General features: G+C 34.9%; 1 protein-coding gene and 1 non-coding gene across 5 annotated transcripts in view; both read left to right on the top strand.

Annotated features, from left to right (window-relative positions):
* The window catches only part of Nep3 (M13 family metallopeptidase neprilysin 3), a 169,666-nt gene that overhangs the window by 5,008 nt on the left and 140,175 nt on the right, over positions 1 to 24,483 (top strand). The window contains exon 1 of one of the 4 annotated variants that reach the window (XM_085820980.1): positions 16,736 to 16,925. The exons of the other annotated variants lie outside the window; for them this stretch is intronic. The gene's annotated coding sequence lies outside the window, so the exon portion shown is untranslated. Of the gene's footprint in view, positions 1 to 16,735; positions 16,926 to 24,483 lie in introns of those variants that run through there. 4 annotated transcript variants of the gene reach the window in all.
* TRNAT-GGU (transfer RNA threonine (anticodon GGU)) lies at positions 13,001 to 13,074 on the top strand. The gene has a single exon. It is a non-coding gene; the product is annotated as a tRNA-Thr (tRNA).

Here is a 24,483-nt window from a genome sequence, read left to right as displayed (position 1 = left end):
AGTGCTGCACCTTTGTGCTTAAATATTGATGTGAAAATTTCTGCCTCTTTAAACAAGCGCCCATTTGCGTTAATGTATCGGCACCTTTGTGGTATAAGCAGAAAATTATAATATATTACCCGCTATAACCGAGCAGGGTAGAATCCATTTGGGCAGTGGAAGACTTCCCAAATCATGTGGTATACAAATGTATTGTATTGTAATAATAACATAACACTGCCGCCCAACCGGTATAGTGGTTAGAGTCGCTGACTGCTGTGCCGAATGGCCCCGGTTCAAATGTCGGATACAAGCAAGGTTGTTTGTATATGTATAGTGTCCGTGCGGCAGGGTTTGTAAATGCATAATGTCCGTGCGTAAGTGTATAGTGTTCATGCACTCTAAATACGCGGCGAGCCAAAAGCCCTCTTGAGAGGTTGTGGTAGGGGAAGAGGAGTGGGAGACCCTCGGAACTGTTCCCCCCGGCTGCTCTCCATCAAAATTGGGGGGGCAGAAGTCCCACTGTCACCTGTATGGCACCTGTATGGTACCTACGATGAATTTCGTGGGCTTGGGCTGACTATAGGTCAGACAAGTGAGCATTAGTCAACAACAACAACATAACACTTCAGAATTTTCGAAATTGTCTGCCTAGAACGTTTTGACGTCAAAAGATAAACCAGAATAATATATATTTTCGAGCCGTTCAAACAGGATGGTGGTTAGTGATTCTGAGTACCGTTCCGAAAGGCCCAAGTTCAAATCCCGGAAAGGGATGGATTTTTGTAAATGCATAGCGTCTTTGCGGGATGGAGGCATTCTAAATATGTATATGCCGAGCCGAAAGTCCTCTCATGTGATTTTGTGGTAGGGGAAGAAGGGTGGGAAACCCTTGGACTACCCCCTTCCTGGGGTGTTTTCTCTCAATTGAGGTGGACAAAATCGTACTGTCAACTATGTGGTGTCCAAGGATCTTGCTAACAACAGGCGTACTCCTTGCCAATATGAATTTCGTGGGCTTGTTCTGATGAAGTCAGACAAATGAGATCAGTCACAACAACAACAACAATAATATATATTTTCCAACGATATAAATATCTATATAATATATAATATTATTGTTAGCACATCTGCATTTAGTTTCATTCTTCCCAAAAAGAATGCTAAAAGTAACAATATATCACCTGATATCTCTGTTCTAATTTGTGTCACCAATGATAATGTTAATTTATGATAAGAAATCGTTTCAAAACAAGGAAGCATTCGACGATTATGTCGGGGTAGATGTTCATTGTTCCTGTCAGGTGAAAGTTAAGTTACTTCTAAAACGCCAGTTAATTTCACACGAGCGTTATCGGATTTATAGAGACGTTCATAAGACCTGTGGTAAAGATAGTTTCACTTAGAAACTTAAAATTTATTTTGTACGTTTGTAATTTCGTGCATCTTATCAAGCAACAAAGAAAATGCGTTATGTGCAAAATAAACGAAAGGAATAAATGCGATAATTCCATATATTCCATAATGGATTCCATATAAAATACTCTGTAAATAGGAATAAAAATAATTTGTAATTGCCATGTTCTTCAAACGGGGACCTGTAAAAAAGTACATAACATAACTGTTAATAATAATTAATTTTTGGAGTTAAAATGTTTACGGTCATGCCGTTATGATGTTGCATCTGTTATGAGGACCAATTAGACGCTAGCATGAAGAAAGAGATCCGAATGGTGGCGAAGCATGGGAAAGCGCAATTTTTTATGGGGGTGCGATATCTGATATCTTTGCAATGGATCAAGTTCGGCCCGAAACGTCCGCCTTCAAGAGCATTTGAGCCACGAAGCGCCGCACTTCACACTTGTGCTAACAAATGGCGCCAGGGGACAAAGCAAAAGCAGGAGAAATCGAGCTAAGCTGGGACCGCCATATTTGTGACCCGGATGTGATAAGAACATGCATCTCCAACCATCTGGGGTTAAATGATGGACGATATCATATGCGACAGGGTGCCTCCCCCACCCCACTGCAACAAAAGGATTCAACAATGCTATGGAACCGTAGCCCACCAACGCAACGATCAACCACATCTAGCCACAGGGCTCACAACCACACCCGCAACACGGGCTCAACCAACACCACAGTTAGTTCTAGGAGGTGTTGGCTCAACACGCGACGATCAATCGTGTCTCCTCATATCAAGTACTAGAAAAGGAATAGCAGTCTTGAGGACCATTCAGACGTTCGCACCAAGAAACGGATCCAAATGTTGGCGAGACAGGGAAACGTGAGCTTTTCCCTGGAAATGCGATGTCCACTTTTTATGCAATGGACACAAGTTCGACCCTTAAGAGCATCTATGATATTTGGACCAAGTAGCACAGTACTTTACATCGGTGCTAGATGTACCACAAAACAATAACAACAGCAGGAGGGCGACTGGGATTTTTAGGGGACCCAATCGCTCAATTACATCGGTGCTAGATGTACTACAAAACAATAACAACAGCAGGAGAAAGCGAGAAATACCTTATATACTCCCCTTTTTAAAGGGCGACAGGGGTTTTTAGGGGACCCAATCGCCAAATCCTGGGTGCGGAGAATCTTTTTATAGACCGTCATACCATAAAAGGAAACTATTTCTAATACAAAACTGATTTGAAATTCAGCAGCCAACTTATTAATTAAACGAGTTATCTCTGCTGGTAGTGTTTAATTGTTAACACAACATGGATAATCCATACAGAAATTTATTTAGCCATTCCTAACACTTTAAGAAATAACGTAAACTAAAGCGAGTTCTTTTCGTGCAAAATTTTAGAAAAAGGAGTTCACATTAGACACAGCCAAACCGCATCTCCTTCGCAATTACTGTTCACGACTTACTCGGGATTCGGGAACGAGTATTTGTGACAAAAGCGAAGATGAATCCGAGAGAATTTAACTAAAATCTGACACTTAGTAATAATCAGGTGTAACTGAATTTTTCTCTATCAGTCGATTAAGCATCATGTCAAAAAGAAGTTTTTCTTATGGAGGAGAAACGCTTCCAGTGTAAAATGTAAAATTAACTCCCTCAAAAAAGAAAAAAGTGTGTGTGGGGGGGGAGGAGTGTAGTGTTGAATAAAACTGCCTTGATTTTGACGTCAGTTGACATAGGTTCTTCTTCAAGAGGGAGAAAAAATTGAAATTTTTATTTTTCTTTCCGCTTCTGAAGAAGAGAGACTTATACCATTCCCCACTAAAAGTCAATGAAATTCACTTCAAAATATTCAAATATTTCAATAACTATATTACAAATCAAACAATTATTCGTGAATTTTTAATAACTTTTATATTTTATTATTTTAATTTGACGATTTTACTCCCAATTTTTTAATAAAAAATTTTGAAATTTTTTGTTACGACGCCAAAACTGAGCTAGGTTCGCAGTTTGTAGCAAAATCTGATCTCTTGGCAGACTCTTTCGAATTAATCTCTTTATTGCATGTGATATAAATTCTTCCCTTTTAGAAATATCTATTCTGTTGCTGTACTTCGCTAGGTTTGGCGATTTGTCATCGTCTGGGCGAGTTTAAGATCAATATTTGTACAAAAAACTCTAATCCATGACTGAATTTTATAATAATTTTTAATAAATGTATTATTATTATTATATAAATATATATTTAAATAATAACAATGCATTAAAATTACGTTTTTTTAATTATCATTAAAGTAAGCCATCTTAATTTCCTTACTATTTATGAAAATTATTTAAAATGCCTTTTCATCAATTTTTTCTTCCTCCTATTCAAGCTGATGAATTTTTGATTTCTCCCCCCTGTCATGTTCTAAAAGTCATTTTGGTCACTTAATTAAGATATACCTGAATTAGAAAATTAAAAAAGATAGTAAATGTTATAAGATTACAATCTTCAAATTTTTTTTAAAGCAAAAGCTGAAAAACTACTGTAAATATGTAAAACTAATTTCATTTGACTAAATTTCTCCTTTTAGGGTAAAACTTTTTTTTAATGTAGTTGCTTCAAATTATTCGGCTGTAGAGACATTAGGTTAATTGGAAAAGCTGGAGAGATGAAAAATGAGCAAACGCCTTCGCCGGGAATCGAACCACGGAACTCTGGAATACCGGCCCAGCGTGCAGAACCACTACACCACGAAGGCACGTTAGAAAAGTGGGAGAAATACCTTAAACGGCTACTGTTTTGATGAAAAAAAAAAAAAAAAAAAAACTTGAAAATTCATTGTGTACATCCTGTTTAGAATTTAATTTTTTTCCCAGTAAAAAAATTTTGTAAGGCACGAAATAAGTGAAAACCACTTGGGGCAATATCTGGAGAGTAAGCAGAATGTGGCAAAAGCTCCCAATTAAATACACTAATTTTTTGAAGTATTGTTCGAGCCGTATGCGGTCTAGCGTTATCATGATAAAACAACACTTTCTTGATATTCACCAATCGTGGGCGTTTTTCGATCAATTCTAAGTTTAGACGGCAAAGTTGTTCACTATAAACTTCTGAATTAATCGTTTGATTTGGTTCTAACAGTTCAAATCATCCTGAACGGGGTTCATCATCAACTTTTTCCAACTTTAAATTTTTTAAACCATTTCTGGGCAATCCTTAATGGTGTGTTCACCATGTACACTATTAATTTTTATCGCTGCAAACCTGGCAGATTCGCCACACGAAAATAAGAGCACAGCACGTTGTATTGATTATCTATATTCATCTTCTATGGGTATTAAAATGCGTTCGATATTTACGAAAGTTGGTGATGAACAGAATAATATGCTAGTTAAACGATAACAAGTTTCAACAGGTTCAGAATTGTATTCTTTTAGTAAATGCGTCATAGTGAATTCCACGCATACTCTTAATACGGTCGAACTTATGGACTGATCCTATATAAAATTACATATTGAACTGATATATTATATACTCTGTTGACATACTGAACTAATTGAAATAATAAGCTCCTAAAAAACGCAAGAAGCATATATAGTTCTAACGTGCATACTTGCTATGCTTTGCAGAGCAAGTAATTTGTCTCCAGGTTAATAAAGTGGTTAGGGGAGCCTGATTGCGATACCGAATGGCCGGGTTCGAATCCCGGAGAAGGCATGGATGTAAAATTGTCTGTCCCTTTTTAGGAGGTAGCGGTGACCGCCTGTTAGGTGCCACCACAGTACAAATCCCCACCACTTCTGGTCTTAGTAGTGGCCAATGCCGTTATAGGTAAGTGCCCGCTATGGGGGAAAATTAAAAAAATACATTTATTTATAGAAACATGCAGATTCGTTACTAGTTACGGTTTCAGATACCACTATATTATGAGAGAAAAACACGCTGTTACCAGTCCGTTGCGTCAAACGGTGTGGCTCGTCAACAACCAATACTCTGATCCTCAGGTTTAATTTTGCTTCAACTGCATAACTGAATTAACTGCGTCATCCCACCTGAGTGATCATCGACTAGTGGACCACCGGAAACTAGCAAGCTTAGTGCTCACTGGTAGGCTTTGATTTTATTTCAATAAACTACAAACATTGACTGCGTCACCCTTATATGAGTGACTCGTGGGTTGCCGAAGGCCAACAGCCTCAACGGGCACTGGTGCAAATTTAGCGTCCCCAATTAAAGTTATTTTCCTTCATAAAGCTAAAGCTTCATTAATCGGTTCTGGGTGGAGTGTTGAAAGTGTTATAGCTTGTATCCCAAATCATTGATTACATAACAGATCACTGAGTGCGTTACAAAAGAGCCTTCTCCGTTAGATCAATTAACGCTGCACTTTTGTAATCTTCGTCCAATCATCATTTTTCCATCACGAAGCGTTCTTTTCTTTTTCCGTCCTTCCTCCCCTACGGTTGTTTTTTCTTTGCGCTCTTAGATACGTCACCCGATCCTGGCATCACGTGTGATCTTCTGGAGTAGGGGAGAAAGCGGAAGAAACAAGCTGAAAGAAAGAGAAATGACACGATCGGGTCTTCGCCCTGCTTCACAGAGAGTATGCCACGTGATTTTCAGCTAAGAGGGAGGGTGGAAATTGCAGAAGAGAATGATGTCGTTTGCGGAAAAACAAAACGAATACTCCACGATGTGTGGCAGTGAAGCCGTATATGCAGAGGCAACACGCCCGCCAACGCACCGAGTTCCAGCTCTTCTCCAACACTTTTCGGTGTTCGTGATATCTTGGGTGATGTTTCAAAATGAAGTGTTACTATTTCTTCAGCTGCTATAGATGTTTTTTCATGATAAACAAGATGACATTTTTGTCATATACAGTCAATCCCGTTTTTCCGGAGGCGGATTAACCGCGCTTTATATAACCTTTATAGAAGCCTTAACCAAGGGTTATTAATAATAAAGTAATCAAAAGTAAATTAAAAAGCCTATTACTTGCGCTAAAGCTGCTTGTAAAGTAATAAACCAATAATTCATAATAATTTATATAAAAAAACTTTCCATATACCATCTCTCCAAGGAACACAAATTCAATTTAAAACCATGAATGAAAAAATATTACTCAGAATTTAAATTAGTATTTTAAATAGTAATTTCAAGTTCTTGTTCAAAAATCTGCTAAGAAAAATCTTTAATCGCAAAAATACCAAAACCAAAAGTAAATTTTAAAAAATGAAAAAGTAGTTATTGTCATTCATCGCAGATTAATCAACTTATCAAAGGGATAAACCAATCTACCATCAATTAACAATAACTGAATAAAGAGAGTTTTCATCTTACTTCCAAGTAAGCATCAAATTATTTGCTAGATTCAAACCGTAAGTCATAATTAATACTCAATCCAAATAAAGACTTGTGTGTGTTTAATGCGAATCGATGGGGCATTATTATTACAAACCATCAGCATGAAACAAAACTGTGTTCGAGAAATGCAAAAAGGAAAAACAAACCCGTGGGATAATGGCAGGGAAAGTAGATTATATAGTTGTTTTTATCCAGAAGATCTCGTAATTTAATTGTACGTAATCCGGAATATTGTGCATTAAAAAACAAAACATTCTAACTACTTTTTGAGTGGGTTTGAAGTCAACGATACCCTTGAAATTCTCCTTTCAATATTGTTCTTTAATGCGAACTGTAACTGAGTTCCTTCATTTCTAACGATACTTTTTATTAGATTTCACGATGTGGTCTTTTTATTTTGAGGGTTAGTTTAACTACAGTAATCAAATGAATATATTCTCTAGATTCAAATGCTTGAAAACGCATCATATAACGACTAAGGATGTCTAGCTATTTGCTTAAGTACTCGCAACTTCTTTTTACTCTTGTTTAGTTACGTTTATGCACTCGCGAGTTATCACCTTTCCTTGACTGTAACTGCGAACACAAGTTACAACACCATATGTAAAACATAAGTTAGTGAGATTAACTTAAATTTATACAACACAATTTAATCTTATTGTCAGCAGGAGCTCTCTGGAACTTTGCAATAGATTAACTGGGCTAGAACTCCAATAAATATGTGCGAAACTGCAACACTAACTGAGGCGGACAGAGAAAACGCGACTAATTTTCAAGATTTACCAGTCGGGCCAATGTTGAGTGTTCACATCTCTACTAATCAGCGGCTCTTTTTCTCTCTCTCTAGACAAGCAGTAGTGGCGGGAATGGCCTAGTTTTTATTGAGAATCATTCGGTAATGGTTCTTCAATTCAGTTTAACCTATGCCGCTTGCCATAAAATCTATACAGTCTTCCGGATTGAGCGAGTTCATGAAGAAACGACGCAGACGATATTACGTTCGTTTTCGCTTTACTCCACTTCCTGCTTTCGATATAAATTGTTGTTGGTTGTCTCATTTTTCCCAAAGCTCATATTTTTAGTCCTAAAGAAGGGGACCGGTGTCTGACCGCCCTCGAAATCAGTAGAGTTTTACTCAAAATCTGTGCCAAACTAAGATCGCCTCTTTTGCCTGATTTTGAAATCTACATGTTTCTCTTCCAATTTGATGCCAGAAATAAGTTTTCAGTTTCGCATTTCCCCCTTTCTTTTATCTTAACTTTCCTTTAAGGTAACAAAAATTTTAAATACAAAGGATTAGCGCATGATTTAAAATGCTGCTGAGAAAAACAGCCTTTGCATATTTTCCTTTAGTACGTTTGGAGAATGAGAAAGGCCAACTCATGTAAAATATTAGGAAATCCTAATAGATTTTGACTTCATCATTTTTTTCAATTTCTTTATCATCGTATATTATGTACAAAAGTAATAATGAATGAAAAGCACAATGGATCCGAAAGTACTTACGAAGCCATGCTTCCTATGCCATGCTATGTCGCTAGAGCTATGCCATGCTATGTCGCCTGGACGAAATTTTGTTATTCGATTTCTAAACTACGTTGTGATAAGATACTGAGTTCAAACTTTGTACGCATATTGTTTGTGGATTACAGTAATAGGTGGTAAAACGATTATTTTTCTAAACTCCGTTTAGAATTTTTAAATTCAATATCTAAACGAACAAGCTAAGAATCTCAGAATTTTCCTGTTTGTACCATGGGAGACAGGGAAAAAAAACTTTTAAACGAAATTTCCATGAGATTTTAGCGTAATTCCTGATATTTTGAAAAAAGTCGCTAGAGTTGTTTTTCGACCATCTGACGTAACAGAGTTGTTGAAAGTAAAAGATGGATTATTCATTGTTGAGAAATGATTTTTCAGTTGAGCAATTTAATTGATGAAGGTTCATAGAGTTTAAAAAGGAGGAAATACAAATACATAGAACATTTTTTTTAAAAGCTTTTATTGAATACTCATAATGTCATTAATCAACTGAAAGGAGAAAATTTATCGTAGGATTTTATGGATAAATTTTCAACAAAACAAAAAATAGTTATAAATATATATATAAAGAAATTTTTATAAAATAATCTTTTATTTAAAACTTATAAAGTCATTAATTAACTAAGAAGAAAAATAATTTATCATATAGTTTAATAAGAACAGGAAATTAAATAATTCTTTTTACAAAATTCATTAAAAATTTTATTTGATGAATAATAAAAACGTGGGCGCCTACATAACGAAATTGAATAATCGAACTGCCTTGTCAAAAGTGTAAGGTATTATCTTTATAAATTTAACAGCAGCGTCGCAAGGATTTGTTTGGAAGTATTTATTTCTAGTGCATTTTAGGAAACTTGGCGCCAAGGGAACACTTAATGGAGAAAAACAACACTTGGGAAGACAAGTATTATTTAATGTGCATGGAAAGTTTTCGTTTAGCCGTAACACTTTGCACACGCCGCCTATCTGGCAGTGGCACCACAATAAACAAACCGCCGAGAAATCGATAATTTGGAAAAAGGACGCAATTCATTGATTACCGATTGATCCAAACAAGATTCTAAGGGGTAGAGCGGAGCGATGGCGGAGGTGCACTTCTGCCCTGCGCTACTGCGTCGACGCGTGTTTACTGCGCATTTTTAGTGGCTAGTCCGAGCAGGAAGATTGGCATTTTAATTCTGGGTCATGTTGACAGTGGGCTAACCAGCAAAGGCCAGTGAGATGAAACTCAAATTATTAAGACCCGTTCGGATGTTTGAACAATCCGAATAATTGACTTGTCTTTCTCTCTTAAGGCCAAACGTTTAATTATTATGGAACTGCAAATATCCGGCTTAAGTGGTCCCATAGTCCGTTCGGATATTTAAAAAAAATCTAGATATTGGCTTGTCCTCCGTTCTGTAGACCAGATGTTATTTTCAGTTGAACTGCAAATATCCGGTTAAGATGACATTCAATTTCGGATAATTAGGAAAAAATATTCGGATGTTTAGATTGGTTTATCTTTTTTATTCTTTTATTATGTAGTATTTATTTTATCTATTTTTTTCCAAGATCAGATGTTTAGTAGTGGGACTAAAAGTATTCGCATTAAATATAAGGGGCACGTAACCCGTTCGGATATTGGTTTATCTTACTTTCTGGCAACGTAACGGTTATTTATAGTGGAACTGCAAATATTATCTTTTTGGAGTCCATACTTTCATTTCGTATGAAAATACACATTTCAGGAGTAATTAAGACCACAGTTCTTCAGGATGTTTGTAAAATTTCTAACAATTAGTTTCATTTTCTTTCTGCGAATTAAATATAGATTTGGAATGGAAATGTGAATATCTTGAGTAACTGCGTCCACATTTGGTTTGAAATTCGAAAAAGTCCGAATACTTAGTTCCCTTCCCGTCCCCAACCTGCAAAGCAAACGTCTATTTACAGTGGAACTGCAAATACCCAGATTAACGAAGCCCGGAGCCCTTTCAGTTATTGGTTTTACCTTCTTTTCTGCTGAATAAACGTGTATCTACAATGAAGATGCAACTATCCGAGCTTAACTATGATAAAGTGACGAGAATATTATTCCGGTTGAAGACAATAATAGGGACTTTTTGGGGGGGGACGGGGGGGGGAAGATTTGAAACAAAATTTTATTATTTCAAGCAATTAACATTGATAGTTTAATTCCATCAGCATTTAATTATAGAAAATAATAAAGCATTCAGGTTCTCAAATGTCTCTCAATAGGATTTTATATGATGCTCTCTGCTCGAGTATTTTCTTAAGGAATTTTTCGTTCGCCTGATTCTTAGTTTTAAGCTTGAATGATTGCTTCATCTTTCAGTCTCTCCACATCTTTCTAAATATTGAATAATTTATACGGCCACAAATACTTCTGTTTCAGAAATCTCGAGAAATGTTTTTCGATTGAAAAAAGATAAATTACAAGCAATTTGTTCCTGAAAGACAAGCTGTGAAATTCATATTTTATAAAGGCTTGGACTGACTTTTGATGAGAAATGTAGAGCTTCAGGATCGAAAACACGTCAATCAGATATAGTAAAAAATTCGATTATCCGAGATAACTGGAATCGCAACAATCTCAGATAACAGAAAACTGGGCTAGGAGAGAAATTAAATCATACTAATTTTTGACTTGGCAAAAGGCTTTATGAAATTGTTTGTTTGCAGTTTTAAAAATGTCGAGTGCATTTTAACAAACTCTTTTATTTCTAGATAAAATTTGTTTCATTCTAATAAACAATGATTTCATAAAAAATTCCCTCCTCCCCGAAAAGAATATTTATGGGAAAAAAGTGGAATAAACAAATTTCATCAAAATTTACGCAAGTTGTGAAGTTTTGTAAAATTTCTTGCAGGAATTTTTTGTAGACATTATTATTATTATTATTGAAAAATATTAGTTACTGTTTTTATGATAGTTTTCTAACTCTGTCGGTCACTGCACGATCATGCTAGTCTTATTATAAACAAAAGATTCACAAGAGAAATCAAGTTATTGCTCAAAAAGTTGAAGAACTTTGGTCAATACTTCAGGGCCCCTTATAATCTATAACTTTAGAATAGGAATTTCAGGGTTATTTCCACTGCTCAGCTTGCCTCATAACCATGGGAATGACAGCTGCATCAAACAATTCGTGCCGCCTAATACCTCCACCCCACTTCATTTCCGTTTAACGTGTTGCACTTCATAAAAAGCTCCTGAATGACGACTGACTTGAACTACCATCTCAAATGAAATGACAAAAGTTAAGTGCTGTGCGGTGGTGATGATATGTGTTACTATCATAAAAAGAGATGACTGGGAAAGTCCTTGAAGTGTCCGTGTTAAGAAACAGACGACAATAGTTGAGAGGTGAAACCGAAGAACACTAATAGTTCGACCCAAAGTCAGATCTCGACTAATGGGCTGGCTGCATGGGAGGTTCCACGGTTTATCCCACACGTAACATGAATACGAGCCAGCTTCCCTTAAAGTCCTCCATGAAATCATTCTTCCCTTTAAATAGATAACCTTTGTATGCTTTGTCATCGTGGAAATAAAGCAAAGAATAATTAATTTTGTCATTTTCCGTTTCATCATCTCCCTCAACATCACTGCAGTTTTTATTGTTTTTTGAATCTACGCCACCAATGATTTCGTCCACACTCAGAACTTGAAAACTTGATTTACTGATGGAAGCCCGAGTAATAGAGGCTGTACGTAACTGACTTCTTCTGCACGACAGTGCGCTGTTACATAATTACATTCTCGTCCAGCAGTTTCTTGAAGAGAAACGTGTCACAATTCTTACTCATCCCCTTTCTTTATCAAAATTGGCAACTGTATATTACTTTCTGTTCTCGAAAGTCTCACCGAAAACATCATGGCAAAAACATCGCGGGCGAAAATATTGCGGAGAAAACAACGGAAGGCGAAAATATCGCGGAGAAAACAACGGAAGGCGAAAATGTTATCGTACAAAACATCGTGAGAAAAAAGAAAGCAGAAAGAAAACATCGTGGTACAAAATATCGTCGCCAAAAATAAAACGAATAAAAAACTTCGCAGTTTAATAACATCGTCGTCGAAAATATCGTTGTAAAAATAAAACACCGCGAAGTTTTTGAACCGAGTTATGTTTGACGACGATATTTTTACCACGATGCTTTAGAACTGTGATGTTTTCTCTTTGCTTCCTTTTCTCCCACGATGTTTTGTATTACGACGTTTCCTCCTTGCGTTGTTTTCACCGCGACGTTTCGTCTGCGATGTTTTTGCTGCGAGGTTTTCGGCTGTAATCCACTGGTTTTTACTAATCTTCATGGTGTAACTGAAAGTACATTCGGCTAGCTATCGGGAGGTCCAAATTCGAATCCCGGCGAGGGCATCGCTGATTCTTCATGCTTTCTGGCTTAAAAAAAACTCGAAAATACTCTAAAGGTCATTATTTTAATAACACTGAAAATAACGTAACCACATGCAGATTTAAATACTACTGAAAAAAAATTACGAATTAATTAAGCAGCTGCTTGAATGTGCCGGTTGCTGCGTAGATTTACAAGGATCGCATATTAAATTTTGAAATGTAATAGTGTCATTTTCTTCAACTTTCGATTTTGCACAAACTTAATTTAAAAAATTTTTAAACGCACTATATATATTGTTCTATCAAGTTATAAGGTATTTCCCTCCGCCTTCCTAGCGTGCCTTTGTGGTGCAGTGGTTCTGCATGCTGGACCGGTATTCCAGAGGCCCGTGGTTCGATTCCCGGCGAAGGCGTTTGCTAATTTTTCATCTGTCCGGCTTTTCCAATTAACATGTCTTATCTGATATATATATGCAGTAATTAATATCATTAAGTTCAAAAATGAATTTTTTTAATAATTAACTGCATGAATTTAACCATTTAACTAATTTTATTATTTAAAATAGTTTTACATTTTTACAAGGTTCAGTTTTTTCATTATATAAGCAACACTATAGAAAATTCCTCAAAATGTTACATAAATTTCGAAGTAAAAGATTGTTTAAGCTAGAGGAAAAAAAATCAAAAATAAATTTCATTAAAAAATGTTCAACACTTTTGAATATAAAGACTTTATTTTTGCTCTTCTGTATACCATGTAGTGCACCAGAAAAAAATTTTCTTTGACTACAGTTTGAGAAAGTTTGCATATTTCTACAGAATATCATTCTGTAAAGGCTTTATTCATTTTGCAAAGCAACATTTTTATCAAATCCTGTTTTGTGAAAGTTTTATGGAATTTTACAGAGAGGAATTCCTACGAATATCCACAGAGCTCTGTTAGACTCTATAAAAATTTCTCGTAAGGATGAATTCATTTATTTATTAAGTTTTACTTATTTTAATAAGCGATATGTATAATGTGTTATTATATCAACACTATTATGTGCAAATAAGTATATTTTATTCCAAATGTGCCGAATAAGGGAACGCTTGCTGTACTTTTCTCTTGCATATGTTAATTCCGAAATATTTCTGTTGGGTGGTATCTAGAACACAATACATTACGCATCATCTGCGTAATGAAAAGAGCCCAGAACGATGGGAAATTATTAGGATGAAGATGTGCGTCTCCCTAAAGCTCAAGTGTTGCCATGATACTAGTATGTCCCGGCGGAGGCAGACAGTCTGAAAGTCTGGGCGTTAGCCGTCGACCTGGAAGAATTATAGTCGATACCACAGCGTTTGCGCGATAGCCAGATCTCTGTTTCTATGGCGACCAGCGAATTCGTCTCTTTAAGAGATTTTGAAACTTCCGACAAAGAAGAATTGCCCGCGGAAAAAAGTTCACTGTATGTTCTCCCGTAAACAAGATTTGTGTGAGCTCTAGATGCGTTCTGCCTGTTGATTAGCATGGTACACAAAGCAAGCAATAGGCATTTTGCCGCTGGGAGCAGTCTCAGTAGGTCCTCAACTCTGCTGCACGGTACTTCCCTGAATTCTAAAAAATTTTTCATCCCTATATTTTGTTGTACAGTGCGTCTCTAAATTCTAAAAATCCTAAATTCTGCCGCCAGACGCGATGGCACCAGTTGCAGCAGTTCTGGTCCCGGTTGTGACGGTACGGGAAATACAGCTGCCGACTATGCCGACTATATAAACACCAGGGAGACGTTAGGCATTTTGCAACCATGTGCAATATTGGCTTATATGCATAAGATCGACAATGCGTTTCGTCGACGCTACACAAAACCTGCATCGATATAGGATCAGCACAGTCATACGACAACCACGATAAAAAGAGAAATTTTGATAGCGATGTTACAGCGAGTTAGAAGAGCTAATGTACAATTTGGTTGCTTCCATGGAATCATGGGACACTGCGTAGCGTCAACTCTGACATACCATCGACAACGGCGTAGAATCGATTGAGCATGGTATCGACATCCGCATGCAATAGATACTGGTATTAAAGATGTGCTATTTGCTTGCGAACTGATTCACAGGACCGATTCACTTTACTGAATGAGGGGACTCTGATTCGTCAGAAAATAACAGTAGCTGTTTTAAAATTCATCCATTGAGAACTTTTGTTGAAATCATGCCAGGAAAGTTCGATTCCCATTTAGGGGAGAAAAGAATGTTTATCCTCCCATGTTAAAAGTGAGTTTATTTATTTAATTTTTAAACAATTTTTAGATTAGAATTTTATTGTTAATTCTATGTAGAAAGAAGATTTTACGGACTCTCAAAACTACACTTAAAAGAGACCAGTCCAGAGGTTCGGCTAGTCGATTCTTCCATGCCCACTGCTCATTCGATTCTTTCCGCTCTTTAATGTATCTTCGCTTACCGTTCTTTGTTCCCTGACTGTTTCCGATCTTTATTCGTCAACTTTTTATCAACCGACGATCTTTATTTGTCATGATATACCAATGAAAGGTTATTGTTAGTGAGCGGTGTCATAAAAAAGAACTGATTCAATTTAGTAAGTGAACAATTCTGATCTGATCCCGTAGAAAGCGATTTTGGTCACATTTAATTGGTATATCGTAACAAACGCATTTAATGAATAAATTATAATGAAATAGCATTCGAAACAAAAATCAAAATTATTTAAATAATACTCTATATAACTGGAAAAAAAATCATCATCAGAAATGAAGAAACTAAGTTATAAACGGCACCAAAGAATATCAAGGCGAACTTGAAGAATATCATTGAGTTTAAAGTCCCGTAAAAAAGTCGATTAAAGTCGTTTTTTTTTTTTCATTGTATAATGTTGGTATATTTGGCATTACGTACAATTAAATTACTCAGTGTTAGGGACAAAAGCAACTACTTGTGGCATTATCCAGTATCACTGCTATTATCTCGCATTAATTTTTTTCCCTTTCCGTAGTTTTGTTTTACGCTAACGGTTTGTGATAGTAATTTTTCCATTGTTCCTCAATAAGCAACTTTAATTTTTATTATTGTTCTTTATTTTTATTTATTTATTTATTTATTTATTATTATTTTTTCATTTTGATTGAGGGAAAGAAATAATCCGCCTGTGGTTAATCGGAAGTTGAATATAGATTCTTCATTTCTAATATTTATTTTTCCGTTAGTTACTGTGTTGTTTTGAATACTGAGTCAATTTAAGTAACGTAACTAAAGGTACTTATTCTTCAGATTAAACTCCTTAAAAATACAATAATATTGTTAATAATTTAAATTTATTTTGAATAATTATTTTATTTGCTTAATCAATTTATTCTCGAAAATAAACCGCTTGAAAACACAAGAAAAACATTAATAGTTGAATTTATTTTGAATAGTAATTTAATCTACCTAAGCAAATCAATTTATTTTCCATAATAAATTACTTGAAAATACAAGTAAATTGTTAATACTTTGACTTTATTTTGAGTATTCATTTGATTCATTTACTGCAAATTAAACTGCTTGAAAATACAGGCACGTTATTAATACATTGCTTTGAATACTGATTTAATTTCCATAATTTAATGAACGTATTTGCTATGTTAAAATGCTCGAAAACGATGGCAAGTTGTTAAAAACTTTTTTCAGTTAATTATAATAAGACTTATTCCTCTTTGATATGTTTTTTTTCAACTGCATTTAGATTGATGTTAGCGCCGTTTCTCATGTCACCCCAGTTAATTTAAAGCTGATCGTAACTGTTTCAGTGACTTCATGGATCAGAATTCAAAATCCAGATCAGTCGTTTAAGGATTCTTTTCATTCTACCAAAGAACCTCGGTTTGGTGATAACAAACCGCTGCGTTTTTTCTCGGCCTTTATCCTTCTTTTTCTTACTTTCAATCTCTTTCTCTCTCTCTCCCTTTTTTTTTTTTTTTTTTTTTTTTTACGCATATTTACATTTCAAAGACTTAAGCAACAAACACCAGATGGCGCAGCACTTCAAATCGGCCGAAATTATTAGATAACGGAGGATGTTTTACTCGTTTTATTATTGTTTGCGGCCTTTTTTTACGAGTTGATAAAGGGAGAGCGATATTCAGATTCTGCGGTGTAATTGGTTTCGTCTCCACCTGCCCTTGTCAAGAAGATGATGAATTTCTGTGTTTTCGGAAAGATGATATTTTGAGACTTAATCGTTGCCGGAGAACGTTTTTTTGTATGTTATCGCATCTGGGTAAGTGTTGTAAGTTTTACCACTTTGCTTTTATCCATGTTGTAAAGTTGGTATGTCTGTAACGTTTAGTTATTTATAAATATATATAGATATTTCGTTAGCCTTTAGTTTTCTTTTACTTCCGAAATATAGCAAACTTTCGATTAGTTGTGGTAATACCTAAACGTCGTCACGATGTCTTCAGTTAATCCGAATCACGGTTATTGTAAAGGCAATTAAAAAGATTAGAAAGACGATTAACTCATATTATGAATTAATGTTTTTAACAGTACAGTGTCTCACAAAAGTGATGGGACACTTGTTCTTTACAGAAGGAAACTGTAGTAAAATAAATTAAAAAAGCATGTAAACATTTTTGGTGGGTGTGTTTCATACTTAAATTTAGTAACAATTATTACATAATATACATTTTCTCAAAATATTAAAATATTAATTTAATAAAAATACAATTGTTTAGAACGGAGCAAAAAAAGGCTCACATAAGTGATGGGACACCATTAGATACTACTACGTACTACAATAAAAATATTTTTTGGGGTTTTTATTTTTACTCAAAAGCAATTGGCAATAATTTATAAAATCGTCTGCAGTATTTCTCTCCAGTTTGTTTTGGAATTTTTGTGTTTTTTAGCTCTGTGCAGCCATAAATGCTAAACGAAAAGAAACTTTGCCTGAAATTCGAAAATTAGTTATTAATTTGCATATTGAAACTGGAAAATCTATTAGAGAAGCTGCTGAAACACTTAACTTGAGTCATTCAACAGTTTTCAATATCATTAAACGATATAAAAAGAATCATATGATTCAGGATAAAAGAAGACCTGGCCGACCATCAAAGCTATCCAATGGAATAAAGCGAATTATCGTTCGAAATAAAAAAAAAAAAAAAAAAAAAAAAAAAAAAAAAAAAAAAATCCAAGAATGAGTGCTTCTAAGGTTGCTGTTGATTTACAAGCATTATATGGAGTATTGTTGAACAAAGTTCAGATCGAACAAAGTTCAGTTGAACAAAGTTCAGATCGCATAAATTTACGAGTGTTTAAAAAAAAAAAAAAAAAAAAAAAAAAAAAAACTCAATCAGTAAGTCGGGGTTTTAATTTTTGAATTTAATATTTAAAAATACTTTGCTTCTTCGCGTACCACCTATTTTTCTCTTACGTACCACCGGTTGAGAACCCCTGAGATAGACGATAAAATACAGTCTTGCCCAAATTTATCTTTACATTCCCAAAAATAATGATTTTCCATAAAATATCCAATCGGTGCAATCCATTCTTCCAGAAAATGTCTGAAAGATAAGCTGAATTAGCATTATACAATTAAATGTGTTCAAAAGGTTTCTGATATTCAAATCAAGGCGGTACGTCATCTGTGAGTGAGTCAAGCACTTTGTGCAAAGTGAATGAATGTCTGTGTGAATTACTGTGATACAGAGTTTGGTTTTAGTTTGTAAGGACTCAAAACGGTTTGCTGTATTGGTGCAAAGAACATCAGAAATGGAGTAACACCAATGGCCCATGTTTTTAAAGATTTTGGTAATGCAGGTGTGATGGTATGGGGAGGAATAATGATCGAAGGAACGTACGTTAATCCTGAAACTATTAGAAGAGTAATTCGATCTGCTGGATATCACCGTAGAGCAACCAAGAAAAAATTAATAGAAAATTCACACTGGCTTTCGCAAAATCCACCATAAATAAGAATTCTGATTACTGGAATGAAGTTATATTTACTGATGAGAGTAAATTTAATATGTTTGTTTCTGACGGTAGAATCTTGGTGTGGAGAAAACCCAGGGAAGAATTTCGCAAACAGAACTTGGTGCCAACAGTAAAACATGGTGGAGGAGGAGTTATGGTATGGGGGTGTATGTCGTCCGCTGGAGTTGTCAATCTTGTTTTTATTGACTGTATAATGGATCAGTACAAGTATATTGACATTTTAAATCAAAATTTGAAATCTTCAGCACGAAAATTGAACCTTCATAGCGATTTTTAATTCTACCAGGACAATGACTCCAAGCACACTGCTTTGAACGTTAGACTCTTGCTGCTGTATAACTATCCTGAAATAATAAAAACACCACTACAATCTCCAGACTTAAATCACATAGAGAATATTTGGCAAGAATTGGAATCAAGAATTCGAAAACACACCATTTCTTCAAAACAACAATTAAAATCATTGCTTCAAGAAGAATGAGGTAAAATCGCTCCAGAAATCACAAAAAAATTAGTCGAATCCATCCCAAGAAGATTAAATCATGTTTTAAAAGTAAAAGGAAATCCAACAAAATATTAAAACTTTTTAAAAAGTAAAATTTTTGGATAAATATTTGATGGAAAAGTAAGTGTCCCATCACTTATGTGAGCCATTTGTTGCTCCGTTCTAAACAATTGTATTTTTATTAAATTAATATTTTAATATTTCGAGAAAATGTATGTTATGTAATAATTGTTACTAAATTTAAGTATGAAACACACCCACAAAAAATGTTTGCATGTTTTTTTAATTTATTTTACTACAGTTTCCTTTTGTAAAGCACAATTGTCCCATCACTTTTGTGAGACACTGTATATCTATAGTGGCTTAGATTTGTTTTCGGTGAGTAATTTTTCGGTTTTATTTGTAAATATCAGTTACTAAATACATTCGAAAGGATTTGTTCTTTCAAGCATACTATTGACCGTCTTTCCTTTTCTCCTTTTATTTATTTACTAGCTGCTACGTCGTAGCCAGCCCTCGTCTGGTTTTAAATTTACCGGAAAATGCCTAAAAAGAACACCAAATATTAAATTTAAAAACTGCGCAGAATTTTACTCTGCAGAACAACTTTATGAAAATCAAAAAAAGAGACACATTCAATGAAAATGTATTACATATAAAAAAATTACAATGAAATAAGCAATATCCCTTAATACAAATCTTAATTATCCTAATAAATAAATTTACCAGTTTCCCGTTGCCTTCCCTCGACAAATATCCAGTATCCAAGAGAAATATTAAATTTTAAAACTGCACAGAATTGTCGCCCCTATTTTTCCAAGTGGCAACAGTGGTGATTTTCAACAGTCAGCAGTCCAGTATACAAAGCATTGAATGAAAAACTGTTACCAAAACCACATTTCTAAAAGAATAAAACTATTCAAAATGATGCGATTTCATCAAAAAAGATAAAATTAGAAAAAAAAATTGGCTTCGAGGTGCACTGGCTCTTGTCTAGATGCACCTACGTACAAAATTTCGTAGCCTTGGGTCTATTAGCTTACGCGCAGCAGGAACGAAAGACACACACACAGACAAACTCTTTCTTTTAGTATTATACGTAAAGACAGAGATTATTTATTTATTTATTTTGAAAAATTGTTTATTGTAAAAGTTTTGAAAATGAACTCACATATGTATTCGGACATTTTGAACCAGCAGTTTATATTTGGTAAAAACAGAAAAATAATGGGACACCCAATACTTCGTTAGATGTCCTTTAGCTAGATTTACGCTTTTCATGCTCTTTGGCATGGATTTATCAAATGTTTCGAGTAAGAATGTTCCACTTTGATCCATTCCTTCGAAGAAATATTTTTAATATTTAGCTTTCAAAAAAATGTCATGTTTACTTAATCTTTTTTCCACCAGCTCACTGCATATATATTCGACAGGATTTTACGAAGATTATGCAGTCTTGATAATTTCAGGGCAGAGTAAGACTCAGTTCACTAGCGTAAATTTGGGTTTTTAGTTATAACTAATAGTTGTAGATGAAAGCACAACTATATTAGATAGACCAGCGGTTGTCAACCTTTTGACTAACGTGTACCATCTAAACAAAAACTGAAAACCTTTACTACCACTACTACAAAGTACTACTACCATCACCACCCTTGAACAAAGTTCAGATCGCATAAATTTACGAGTGTTTTTTAAAAAAAAAAAAAAAAAAAAAAAAAAACTCAATCAGTAAGTCGGGGTTTTAATTTTTGAATTTAATATTTAAAAATACTTTGCTTCTTCGCGTACCACCTATTTTTCTCTTACGTACCACCGGTTGAGAACCCCTGAGATAGACGATAAAATACAGTCTTGCCCAAATTTATCTTTACATTCCCAAAAATAATGATTTTCCATAAAATATCCAATCGGTGCAATCCATTCTTCCAGAAAATGTCTGAAAGATAAGCTGAATTAGCATTATACAATTAAATGTGTTCAAAAGGTTTCTGATATTCAAATCAAGGCGGTACGTCATCTGTGAGTGAGTCAAGCACTTTGTGCAAAGTGAATGAATGTCTGTGTGAATTACTGTGATACAGAGTTTGGTTTTAGTTTGTAAGGACTCAAAACGGTTTGCTGTATTGGTGCAAAGAACATCAGAAATGGAGTAACACCAATGGCCCATGTTTTTAAAGATTTTGGTAATGCAGGTGTGATGGTATGGGGAGGAATAATGATCGAAGGAACGTACGCGCTTAACACGTTTTCAACAGCGGATCTGTGATCGGCCAGAGATATCGGGATGAGCTCTCAGAATCTTATATAAAGATTTTCAGAGGTGCGTATGGATCTGATTTTTTATTTATGGGCGATAATGCTGGTCCACCATTGCGAATTCCTTGAAAGTGAATCGTGGCAGTGAACCGTGGATTCATTGAACAAAACCGTAGCCAGGAAAATCTCATGATCTTAACCCGATAAAGAACTTACGGGACTATGCTGAAAAAGCAGTTGCGCGGAGGTATCCTCCTCTTAGAGATGTAAATTCTTTGACGATCGGATTGCTGAAGGAGTGGAAATTGTCCTAGCTATGGTAAAGAACATTATTGCGAGCATAAGAAACATGCTGAGATATGTGTGTACAAGTCAGTAGAGATTATATTCCGTATTAGAGTTGTAAGGATTATGTTAATTTTATTAACAGTTAAATTTCAAGTTCCTTTCCTGTCAGATTCTTAACTTCAATTTACTACTTCCGGCCAGAATGTAGTTTTAGAATCACGTTTGAATACATAATGAGGAAGAGCGGTATTTAATCGCGAAGTTCTTTGGTCGTAGCGAGAGAGAATCATTCTGATTTACGCGCGTCTGCCTTTTGGCCACTTTCTCTCTCAAAGCTGTTATTACGCTCGGCCGTACTCAGGCCCTTGCATAGTCTCTTAAGTTCAAGTCCAAGTGTCGGCTTTGATTGTACACTCCAAGACGGAGTTTTGTTAATTCTTATTGGAATAATAAAGGGTTAGTTACCCTTCCATCTTGTTGTTTCTTGTCACCCGAACTTAAGCGATTATTCGCTTAGTTCTTAAGATTCGTCATTTTCTACAGTAACTGAGATTTACACAGTGAAAATCTTACCGAGTTATGAGCCTTAATTGTTTTCTGTGTTATTTTTCTTTCCGAAATCTCCTTGTAACATATTATTGCCATTTTATTGTTGCATGCTACAGTTGTATACCGTATGCAATGCTCTTAATTTTTTCCCTTTATTTATGGGCTATGATGTTATACATCATTCCACACAATTTCATAAAATTATAGTTCACATTGTCTGAGAAATCCGTGATTTCATGCATGTAAAGATCATAGACATGAATTTAAATAAGCGTTTGTTTCTAATTTGTATGTAATACTTATAAAAGAAACGTTTTTCCATTTTTAACTTCACAGAAAATGTCACATAAGATTAATGAAATGGAACAAATGATACAAAAAATTGTAATGATTTTAGTTTTCAATAACTTTAATATATTTGAGTCTTGATTTAAAGGCTTCTTATACCAGGTAGAAAACTGATCGCGAGATAATAAGAGAAATTTGACTTTTCTGGTTTATCTAAATCGTAGCGGGAAATAATAGCAATGCTTTTTTTTTTAAAAAAAAAAAAAAAAAAAAAAAAAAAAACAATAGTACTTTTTATGGTTAAAAAAATTTCACATTACGCATACATATTAGTAAAAATTTTATCTATACTTACCAATTTCAAAAAGGATTAAAAAAAAAACTAGCACTTTTAGAATACTACAAAGTGACACTGAAACATTCCTTTATGTCGAAGCACAGAAAACAATACTATCAGACTATCAGAAATGTATTCTGCATGCATTTCAGTGGTAATGTAAGCTATCAGCTGATGACATGCTACATAACTAAATTCATTTCGCGCTCTGTTTAAATCCCTTTGTTTTGTGTTTTTCTTTGAATTTTTTAAGCGCAGTTGTAAATTGTGTTAAATACATAAAAGCAGCTAATGTTTCATTCTAGCTCTAGCTTCGATTTCATAATTTTTTTGTGGAACACTTAGTGACTACAATGGCACCTCGAGATACGAGTTTAATTCGTTCCAGCATTGAGCTCGTATAGCGATTTTCTCGTATCTAGAAACAAACTTCGCCATTGAAAATAATGGAAATCCAGTTAATCCGCTCCGCACCTCAAAAAATATCAACGTAAAAATCAATTTTTCTAATAAATAACATTGGTAAATAATATAACCATAGTTCATCTTCGTGATAGCTTCCGACACCGACCTTTCAACTTCTTCTCGTTAATCCACACCAACAACAGCTTCTCAACATCTTCTAGGAGTTTTGGACGGTGCTTGGACCGTTAAGTAACGGTAACTCTTTTGGACAACCAAAGTACGGTAACTCCTTTGGCTACATCAAGTTTCTTAATTTATCTCTGCTTCTTCAGAGTCGCTGATGTCGAAAGGCCGTTAAGTCTTCGCCAATTCCATCACTCTTACACCACGCTTGTTTATCTATGATTTCTTTCTTAATTTCAACGGCCATGGCTTCCTTATTTTTCTTTGCAGCACTATCTGAGGCAGCTATCTTCTTGGAGGCATCGTAAAATAATTACTTTCACATTAAACGTAATAAACAATTGACTCACAAGCGCACAAACACGAAAATCAAGTGATCTGACGAGGAGATACTCCGAGTCGGCAAATGGCGCCACCCATGCAAACAGCCTGGCTCATTGCTCGTTACTCGAGTCAGTGCTCGTATTTAGAGACAAATATTTCGCTCATACTTTCCTCATATCTCTGGGCACACCTAAACATTTCCTTCTGTACGCACAGAAAAATTGACTGAAAAATTATTTATAGATTACTCTGAACCTTTTTTATTTATAGTAGATGGCAGCTCAACACAAACCAGTCCATATATTTTAGCCATGTTTAGTTTTTTAAGACCCTCATTTTTCAAAGAAATCTTCCAGAATTTTTTTAGGTCATAAAAGGAATTGTCTGAAAAGAAATTTCTATGTTAATTTTTGGCTGTATGCTAATCTCCTTATTCTATATTAGGTTAAAATTTTTACCTTGAAATCTTGCCTAAAATCGAACAGCGAACCTCAGGTGTTCCCGCAGCGAGCTCACTGATAAACTAGGACAACTGAGAGACTGTATTCTTTGTTTCTCATTATCTCATCGGTCAGTTCATTGACAACAGAAAGGTGGGTCCACATCTGTGTTTAATTTCTTGTTTTTCTTCTTTTCACTCTCTCTCTCTCTCTCTTTTTTTTTTTTTTTTTTTTTTTTTTTTTTTTTTTTTTTGAGAAG

The sequence above is a fragment of the Stegodyphus dumicola genome, chromosome 7 (assembly GCF_044657685.1).
Source record: "Stegodyphus dumicola isolate Sdum_Otavi_A_Nest chromosome 7, ASM4465768v1".
Taxonomy (NCBI): domain Eukaryota; kingdom Metazoa; phylum Arthropoda; class Arachnida; order Araneae; family Eresidae; genus Stegodyphus; species Stegodyphus dumicola.
The sequence above is the reverse complement of the archived record's forward strand: the minus strand, read 5'-3'. Positions and strand labels throughout refer to the sequence as shown.